The following is an 11,060-nucleotide window of genomic DNA, read 5'->3' on the forward strand; positions in this document are numbered from 1 at the left end:
TATTCCTGACTTTATAAAAAGTTTATACTGCATGTAATCTTTTGGAATCTACTTTTTTCATTTAATAATCTTATTATTAAGGCATAATGCTATCATTCTACATCACTTGTTATGACTGTATATTAAACACTGTGAATATATTACACTTTTTTCAGCTATTTTCACTTGGATGGTCATTTGAGTTGCCATTGTTAGTCTTCATAACTGTCAGTTTTAGTAGTTGCATGGTCTTCTATTTTTTATTTAGTTGCATCTAATACCTTGCTCTATTGATTAAGGCTGAAGTGAGCACCTTTGTACGAATAGAATTTCTACACTAAATATTATACCTTAGATAACTAGAAATTGAATTATTAAGTTGAAAGATATGAACATAATAGATACTTCTAATTTGCATTCTGAAGAATAACTCCATCAGCAATTGTACAATTACTAGGTTGCCATAAGCATGGATTTATCTATTTTTGGTTGTTAATTTAAGAGATAGTTACGTTTTGTTTTTAGGCTTCATGACTTCAATCAATTAATATTGACATAGTAAGATCTGGAAACTTCGGATCTGATAATTTTTCATTCGTTGAGGAAAGGTTTTAAGGTAAGACCTTACAAAGGTAAGACATTACGAGTGAAATAATGGCTCACAGCCTGGGTTTAAAGTCTAGTTTCAAATTCTGAATGGAATATATTGCCAGTGAGCATTATCTATTCTTACTAAAGTGATCTTCAACTTGGAAATGATGAAGCTGAAGCTCAAAGAAAAGGCCAGACTTTCCCACAACTTATGTAGCTCATTTTCTGTCACACTATATTGCTTTCCATCTGATCAAATATAAAGTAGACCATCAAAACTTTCATTTCATTTTCATTTTGAATGATCTCCTTTCTACATTCCTGTAGGATTTACAATCCTGTCGTTGCAATGTACTCCTTGAATATGCTCCTATTATTGTTGTTGCTCTTTTTCGTGAAGAGTACTCTTTCCTTGCTGATTCTTCTCCCATGAATTCATCCCTCATAATAGGTTTCATCATGCTATGCCTAGCATAGTTTGTTAATACAGACTTGCTGAGCCGACCTGTCAGACATTATAGTTTTCCTACATTGGAGACACTTCCCTGGCATTCCTCAAAATCAAAGAATTATTAATTACCTAGTTTTGATATCTCATTTTCAACACACTCTTTTTAATATTTTCTATGTTCAGCAATATTAATATTAATTAACTATAGTTTGTATGACATTGTGGCATAATGTGTGTTGCAGTGCTTGTATAATTTATATAAATTTGTGCCACTGTTTTTATGCCCTAGGAGTGATCACATGACTTGGCCAATGGAAACAGTAATAGGAACTTTTTTTTTTCAGGCTCACACAGGGTGAGAACACTTGCTGGCACTCATATAACACACTGCCACTCTCTTCTCAATAACCACAACCACAGACAATTGTCGTTCAGCCTGATTCATCCTTAACAAAGCAAACACATATTTAACACTTGGTCTTGATGACTAAAGTCAGCGATTTTACTCATCATAACTGCAAGTTCCCACCCTTTTTCTCCATGCCTGCAATCTGCATCTGAATTGCCTGATGATTACTCTTCTCGGTTCATTTTGCCCACTCTTATAAACAGTCACAAATCTTTGTGGCCCTGTGCAAAAATAGACCCCTGGATGGGTCATTCATTGTGTGTCCAAACATTGGACAAGTTTGTAAAGCAAATTCATATTTTCACTTCTGACATATTTCTCCTAACCTCAACCTGGAACAAATAGCTTTCCCTAGGTTTTATGTAAAAGGAGTATGCCCATATAGAACATGTTCTCTTTTTCTTCCTCCTTCTGATAGAGCAATTTCTTTAACTATAGAAAGATGAATTTCGCACATTTATCACATAAAAGATTCTCAGCCCTCTTCCTCAGTAACCTAACTATAGCACACAGCATTTAGTTACTAAAACCCTTTGCTGTATTAAATACATCCTTTCTTTGCAGCCATGACAGTCTATGCATTTCTCAGAACATAGGTCAGTTTTATGTGCACAAAAAGTGGACGATGAGCCCTTTACATACTCTTCTCAATGGTAAGCATACTCTGCACTATAATACATAATGCATTTTCTCAAGGACTTTTTTATATTTTGCAAACAAGAACTGAAGGTATTTGGTAGATGTGGAATCCAATTCACAGAAAGCTGAAATAACCAACCTGAGCTCAAGCAGACAGTCCCTGGACAAGTTTGTTCAGAACCTTGACCTTTTAACTCTGTCTTTTGCTTTAACATTATGTAGGATCGATTTTTTTTTTCCACTCAGCTAGAAGAAAAAAGAAAAAGCTTTAACAGACATTTGAGAATGAATTGTTACCTCTTACTCATCTTGATACATAAACCCTTGACTGTCAATGCTAAGCAAGAAAATATCAAGGGAAGAAATTCAGTTATATTGAAATACCATCTACAAACACCACAGGAAATGCAGACCACTTTAAACTGCTAAATTCCGGTAGCCGTGAACTTTTGAATGGATTATGCGAGACAAAAGTTAATTTTGATATTGGTTGGATCTTAAAACATATTTTCCCATAGAAACTATGTGTATCTGCTGATTCTATTCTTGGAAAAGAATAGGGAAAAAAGCCTATTTAATGCAAAATAGACTTAAACGATGGTAATAGTACTATTTCAACTACACCTCACATGTTTCAATGGGAGAAAAACATTTCAAGCTCCAGACTTTCACACCAGAACCACTTCAAAAGCAGATGTGACTGATTCTGGTGGTAGCAGGAGATGCATAAGGAATAGGCCAAGTGACAGAAAAGCTAAAGATAGAAGCAGGTTTTAAAACCAGGATCTTAATTCTGCATTTCTATAGGAAAAACACACTTTTCTATCTGCATAAAGGATGTCAGATAGTCTTAAGATTCTCTGTATTGAAAGAGAATGAGTGGTTACTCTCTAGCAAGTGGGAATCTGCATGCAGACCATCCCTCATTCAACATGTAGACCTGCATTGTGTGCAAGAGAGCAGGTCTCTCTGCTGGTGGCATAAGACCCAAGATAACACAGGAAGGAAGTATCATTGAGGAGGGAGAAAACATGGCAGGTTAAGTCTGGGTAAGGAATTGCTTAATTTTTAGAAAATGCACCACTAGTGGTCATAGTGAAGAAGAAGAATATATTGAATTATGAGTCATACTCAAGCCCCGCCTTTAGTATTTAGTTGGGAAAATCTGCTTTGATCCTGGTTTCCACTTCTCTGAACAGAGAATATTAAGTTCAATGATTTCTCAAGGCCTTCTCAGCTTTAAAATGCTATCTTGTGATACCAGCATGCACACACAATACAGTTGTCGGAGGGGCCAAGTGGGAACCTGGCAGAGACCTACGTATGGAAAATGAAGACCTGAGATGAAAGTGACTGGGTAGCAGCCAGAGCCCAGGGAAATGAAACAGAACCCAAGGTGGAAAGTGGGACTTGGAACCAAGGTAGAGCCCATGCTCAAAGACCAGACTTTTTAAACTGCTTCCAGGGTAGCTTGACAGTGAGTTGGCACCAGGTATCAGAGTACTGAGCAAGATCACATTAATACCTTGTGTCTGGTCAGGATTTAACCTGGAGACTATGGCAGAAAGAAGGCATCTTCAGTCATCACATCATGTTGCGTGGTAGGGATTTCCAAACTATTCACACTCTTTTATTTTAACTTGGATTAGTATGCTTTTTATTTTGACTTTCTCCTTCCCTGCCACCCCACTGAAATTTACTACCACAGTAAGCCATTATTTCTGATGAAAATAAGCCACAGCCCTGGGATGGTGATGGGGAGAGGATAGGGTTGAGAGTTTTGATCATGTTGGGAGAAGAAGGGAGGGTATACAGTGACTGAAACCAGGTGGAACCTAAAAAACATATTGACCATCTGATTGCTTTAAGCCAATATAGTATTATATTATACGGTCTCTCTTGCTTGGAGTTAGTTAGTTCTAATTTATTTAGCTGTTAAATGAAGATGTATACTATATCCAAAGTATTAGAAGTAACTATTATAATGTTACTCCTAAAAACTTCCTGTTCTTATCCATGGCCTTGAAACATGATAATGCATTAGTACATTATGTTATGAAGTGTTCTGATATTTCCCCTCAGTTCATGTTGATTTTGCAGACATGACTTTAGAAAACATTTTGTACACAGCTAAGATAAGCAAAAAAACATGAATAGACATTTTGCCAAAGAAGACATAGAAATGGTCAATAGACACATGAAAAAATGCTGAACATCATTTGGCATCAGGAAAATTCAAATCAAAACCATAATGAGATACTATCTCACACCAGTCAGAATGATAAAAATTGACAAGTCTGAAAGCGCTTGATTGATGAGGATACAGAGATTGAGGAATATTAAATATTGATGAGGATACAGAGAAAGTGGAACCCTCTTATACTGTTGGTGGGAATGAAAACTGGTGCAGCCACTCTGGAAAACACTATGGAGGCTCCTCAAAAAGTTGAAAATAGAACTACCCTATGATCCAGCAATTGCACTACTGAGCACCCCAAAGATACAGATGAAGTGATCCTAAACGGCACCAGCACTCCAATGTTCACAGCAGCAATGTCCACAATAGCCAAACTGTGGAGATGTCCATCCATAAATGAATGGATAAATGGATACATATATATGTAATGGAATATTACTCAGCCATTAGAAAGAATGAATGCCTGCCATTTATATTGATGTGGGTGGAATCAGAGGGTATTCTGCTGAGTGAAATAAGTCAATCAGAGAAAGACAATTATCATATGGTTTCACTCATCTGTGGAATATAAGAAACAGCACAGAGGATCATAGGGAAAGGGAGAGAAAACTAAATGAGAAGTCATCTGAGAGGGAGACAAACCATAAGAGATTCTTAACTATAGAAAACAAACAGGGCTGCTGGAGGAGAGGTAGGTGGGGGGATAAGGTAGTTGGATGATAGGCATTTAGTAGGGCATGTGATGAGATGAGCACTGGGTGTTATACACAACTGATAAATTACTGAACTGTACATCTGAATTTAAATAATAAAAAGATAAGCAAGACAATTATTTATGAAAATTTACTGCATTGTTTTACCTGTAATATTCTTCAGTAGATAGATGATTGTCTACCAATTAAAATCAAGATTTTAAAGATTTAAAGAAAGAAAAAGACATAATTCATTGCTAAACAATTGGTAAGAACAATCATATTACAAAGAAGCAGAAGAGATCAATGTGGAAAATCATTTAAACTTAGAAACACATTTTTCTTTTAGAATCCCTGTAATTGATAAGAAGTTTTCTGGTTTCAATTAAGTTGTTGAGAAGCCTCTATGGCATATTCACAGACATGATACTTATGCTCCAGGTGGTTTAGCCTCATATTTAAAAGAAAAAACATAAACTTCATTAACAAGTAACGTGGATCAAAGTTTCACTATCACCTGAAACACAAACATAGACTTTCATGAGATAATCAGCTCTACCATAAATAGGTAGGAAAGATATTTAATAGCAACAAAAGCAATTTTTCTCCTAAATTAGTTGTTAGAAATTTCAACTCCTATGGAATCTCACAGAAGCTATAATATTAAAGAGAGATTTATGTCAACTATACATCATAAGAAAAAAAGAGATTTGGAGTACAAGATAGAAATATGAAGCTAAATTATAAAACAGGGCTCAATTATAAAATGGGATATTTAAGCATGACAAACGTAAGAGCAGGGATTCTTAAATAAAAAGTTGTAATAAGTTAGATGTGAAATTTCAGTGCAGTATGAGAATCAAATTATCATAAATCTGGATATTGTGTCTATAAGAAGGAAAAAATTCAACTAATATTCATTAAGAACCTAAAAAAGCCTGGTGCTACTAGGTCCTTACATAATAGATCAATATTAATATTGACAATATGGCAGACAAAGAAACTGAGGCTCTAAGAAATCAAATAAATTTGTTTAAAATCATATACATAGTCCTTTTGTTTCCATGAAATAGTGCTCTAGATCTGTGGTATGCACAGGACAATCCCATGTTGCTCATATGTTCTTTTAAGCATCTTACTATTTTAAATATTTGAAGATATTTATCATTTGCAAAGATGGAAGTTTTATTTGATAAGAACTATTAAAATAAGATTTGTAGTCAAAACAGGTGCCGTGTTTTGCCATTTGACCTTGGGCAAATTGCATTATAGGTGTGGAGGACATTGTGCCTCATTTTCCTCATCTATAAAGATTTATTTATTTATTTATGGGGAGGGAGAGCACGTGAGCAGGAGAGGCAGAGGGAGAGGGTGGGTGAATTTCAGGCAGACTCTGCTCAGTGTGGAGCCTCACGTGGGGCTCCATCTTAGGACCCTGAGATCACCACCTAAGCCAAAACCACTATTCAAAAGCTTACCTGCACCACCTATAAAATGGGCACAAGAGTAGAACCTACCCATAAGGTTGCTATGAGAGTGCAATGATATGTCAGATGCCTTGAAAGAGTTTGAAAAATAAGAAACAATTGATAAATTATTATTTACCCTTATTATCTTTCAGATATTTCATTGGTTTAAATAATCATTTTTAGATTATAGAAGAAAGGAAATGGGCTTAAATAAAACACACTACTTGCTCTCATAAACATTAACCTTTCAAGATTAAGTTAGGTCAATTACTTAAAGTGCCCAAGTGGTATTGTTGAGAGTGATCGCTCATGTGAAGCCAATCATTCTGTCAGGTTCTCACTAACCCAGATAAATCAAATCTTTGGAAGATTTCAAGTAAAACTAGATGGCGATTATGAAGTACTAAGTGAACACCCTGCATATGTTGAAGACCAAAAGGATGATCCAGTAATTACGTCATGTTTACCTTAAATTGTTAAACAGGTTTTGAACGCTTAAAAATTATTTCTACTTGGACTTCCTTAGCGCCTAAACTGGATAAAAATAGTGATGTTACTCTCTCAGGGAAACAGTTTCTTTTTGCTTTTTTTGTGAAAGCATTTTGAAAAGTTGGAAGTAATGTATTATCACAAGAAAGTGTCAAACCAGAAACAGTGAACTTTTCTATGTGGTAAATTCTGAACAGTATAAACCTGTAAAAAAAAAAATGACAGTAAATATGTAATGTAAATAGATTTCTGGAGACTAATTAGAAAGTAGAAAGTTTCACATAAGATTATGAGTGTGTTCCTAGAATTTCCTTACAAGCCAGGGTCTCTTAGGATACCTGAGAAAAATGAGACAGCAGTTTCCTGATCTGCTTGCTCAGAGGGCAGATGTATCAAGGGAGGAGAGCCCATTGGGTCTCATTCTTTGTTTTTTCTCTTGATTTCAACTGCTTGTTTCCAGTCCTGTATATAAAGGGGAAGGGAAGATAAAAGACTTGAAGCATCTTGGTCAGAAAATCCATGAGGTACTTGTATATGTGTGTTCTCTTTAAATGCAGCAAAAATTGTGATTTATTCTAATTTCCAAACAACTAAACTCATGATTTTTGAACCTCATTCAGGAAAGAACTTTCAGTCTCACATTGTGACGATAATTTAATAGAAGCAATGGCTCAGAAGATGGAGGAATTTTTTTAAAAAGAAAACAAATTCTTTTCTGCTGTCACAGAATGAGGTAGATGAAACACGTGAATGGGAGACAACTGTTCAGACTTGATGGCGTACACCTTCAGACAATCTGTGTTATTAAAAATAACATTTGAAAATACTGAAGCTGTAGTTCTTAGATATGGCCAATGTGTATTTTACCTAATGATTTAAACATTTCTGAAAAACACTCTTAGCAATTCAGAAGAACCTAAATGATGAAACTGAGAATGAGAAGCTAGATATTCTTTAGCAATCACTTCCATGAAGAAGATAATCAACATGAAAAAAAATAACAAAAGCAACAAACTCTGTCTCTGTCTTCACAGTTCTGCATTGGAAGCAAACAGCTTTGCTCCTCTTAGAGGTGTTGTCAGAGGTGTTGCCCCGCCCTTGCTCCAGAGGGCTGCTCACTTGCTTTTCACATGAGGTGGCTCCATAATCCAAGAAATTTATAGAGGAAACATGAAGAATTTGTCAGTAATTTTAACACGATCCTTTCCAAGTGTATTCGTTGATTATTAAAGATCAGCCATCTCCCTTGTTTCATGGAAGAAATTTTTAAAGGCTCATTACAGCCCAGATAAGGGAACAGAGACTGTCTTGTCATTAGGCTTTTATTGCATTCATAAGATGTGTTGCATCCCTAACAACTGAGTGAATTCCATTTCACCTTTTCTCCACCCACAGTGCTGCCTGCATCAATTATCAGGGTTGAAAAATGATGTCTGGGTGTCATTGTCAAAGTAAAAAAGGGCTTGACCTTGTCAATCCGGTCACAATTAAAGGGTGCAGTATGACCTTGGAGTAGAGTTTTAAAAAGTTGGTCAGATGGAAGACAAATAAAAATATTGCTGGTTAAATTGCAAAACTGTAATAGTGGCAATTTTACGGGATGTACAACTAAAAACAGTCTATTGAAACAATAGTCTGGAGCCATACAATTTCATTTGGAAAATCATTCTGAATAATTCAATTAAACAACCAAGAGGAACATGGCATCACTATATGTTTTATTTGTAGTTTAGAGTATGTCTTGTCTCTGAGTTTAACATTATTTCATTTTGGTGTAGAAGTTCTCAGTTATGTACTTCTTCCCATAATTTTCATAGGATGAATTAGGAGTTGTCCCATTGCATCTGGAGATTCCTTCCAGTGCCTCAAGGCTCTTTCTCCCCCATCCAGCATTAAATTCCTCTGAATTTTCATTCCCTCCATTGTGCAGCATAATGTGTGAATGTCCTCTTAAATAAATTGTGTTCCTGGAGTTCTTCCTTATTCTTTGATTGAAGGTAGACACTAAATATTTAGTCATTAGCGTCTCATAAGTGTACATGTCCATTTTTTTATGTAAGAAGTCACCAATTAAAACTTCCTACTTTTGAGAAAAGAAAGTATTCATTTAATTAAGATTTAATAAATGTCCATTATATGCCAGGAATGATGTATACAATAGGCACTGGAGATAGACCTGTGAAACAAATTGACATCTCTGCAGCCGTACAACTTTTATTGTAAAGAAGATGAATAATAAAGAAAATAAAGTAAAATAAGAAGTATGTAAGATAGTTGATAAATGTTATGGAGAAAAATTAAGCAGGAAGGGGAGAGAATGGGCACTAGACAAAGTGGGAGTTGGTTCTAAGGAGAGTTAGGGTAGGTCTTGCCACAAAGGTCACATTTGGATAAATTTCCAAATGAAGTGAATCAGGGAGCCATCAGGTTATCTTGGGAAGAACCTTCCAAGCACAAGAAAAAGCAGGTGCACATGGAAGCCTGTCGTTTGGTGGAAGAATCACTGTGGCTAGAACTGAGGGCTTGGAGGAGGAATCAAAGTCTTAGAAGGAAAGGCGTGAGTGTTGGGGTCAAGAAGTTGGGGGAGGCAGATTTGTTACTACTTTGTTGGCCATTCTGAGGAGGTCAGTCTTTCTTTTCAACTGAGCTGGAAGCCACTAGAATAGAATCCGAGGGAATTTTAGTCTTCTCTTTAACAACTATAATGCTCTGAGGTTTTTTTTTATTTTATTGCAGATATTAAGGAACTATAATTCAATTATTTTTATAAATAGATTAAAACCTCCTAGCTGCTCACTTTATGTAGTATGATGTATAAATTTTAAAATAGATCCTTTTATATTAAATCTGTCAGGCTACAAATAATTATTTTTGTTTTTGGAAGCTGGAAGTTGAATTAGCCAATTTCACTGAGCCCACAGCATTTCCCAAGCAATTCCAAAACTTAACATGAAGCAGGGCCAGAGTTCTATCTAGCTGAGATGCTATACACATTAAAGGGAATCAATTAGTAATCTGGCTCAATGAAAAATTTCTAAGCTATAGCGGGAACCACAGAAGTTCCAGTAAAGATATGAAGAGAAAATATTTTTGAAAACACAATTTAATATGAAAGTTTTCTTTTTACCAGTAAATGTTTTGGAGCCTTCATAACACTTATGAACAATTATTTACTGCTTACTAAGTATAGATACTAAATAAACTCTATGTTTATTATCTTTATCACATAGTTATTATTTCCTGTTATTATTTTTTATGTATTATTATCATCATTTCTATTAGTAGTAGCAGTATCTGTTATTACTAGTAGACATGAAAAATCAAGCTTAAAGTCAGTGGTCAAGTAATTTTTTACAGTGCAGAAGAGCCGTATTGGTTTCCACACCCAGTTTTGCTGACCCTAGAGCCTATACATTATGGAAAACTGCCTCTGCTTTATAAAGTTAACATTGCCAAACTTAGAAATCAACTTGCAAATCTATTATGCATGGAAGCGTTTAATGCTATGATTACAACATACTGCTTGTGTGTGGGTGACACATAGTAGGAGTCCATAAAATGCTAGTTCCCTCACCATTTCCCCTCATAATTGGTAAAAACAGTTCTTATTTTAAAAAGAGCAATAGGAGACTGCACGTGGAGTCTGTTTAAAGAATGTACTTCCTTTTTTATAAACACTTTTGCAGTATTGGGCATCATTTCATAGGGAAATGCACTCCTCCTGTTGATGCTTATGGTAATTCGCTACAACAACAGTGTAGACTGTACACACATAATGGTGATTTTAGAGTGGAAACATATCAATCACAATTTGTACATATAATTTTGGAAGACATAGTGTGCTATACAGTGTCTCCAAGGAATGTGTTTGTTCTGCAAGGAAATTAAATGCTGCTCTACAATAAATGTTACTGAATGTATCACCACTGGGCTCTACCTTACACTCAAACTCCTTGCAAAACTAGACTTTGACAAGTAGAAATTTGACAACCCTGAACCATCTGGAATCTTGACCCCTATTCAAAAAGATTCTTCTTTTGTACAAGTAAAACCAGGCTCTCTCTCTCTTTTTTTTTTTTTTTTTTGGTATAACTTATTCTCAGCTTCCATCCCCATATTTTAACTTTGGGTCATGTCAAGTCAT

General features: G+C 35.4%; 1 long non-coding RNA gene across 1 annotated transcript; it reads left to right on the plus strand.

Annotated features, from left to right (window-relative positions):
* The first annotated feature begins 485 nt into the window (after positions 1 to 485).
* Positions 486 to 10,598, plus strand: LOC144294150 (uncharacterized). The gene is made up of 3 exons (XR_013361540.1): positions 486 to 595; positions 7,377 to 7,440; positions 7,537 to 10,598. It is a non-coding gene; the product is annotated as an uncharacterized LOC144294150 (long non-coding RNA).
* The last annotated feature ends 462 nt before the right edge of the window (positions 10,599 to 11,060 follow it).

Source organism: Canis aureus, chromosome 2 (assembly GCF_053574225.1).
Source record: "Canis aureus isolate CA01 chromosome 2, VMU_Caureus_v.1.0, whole genome shotgun sequence".
NCBI lineage: Eukaryota > Metazoa > Chordata > Mammalia > Carnivora > Canidae > Canis > Canis aureus.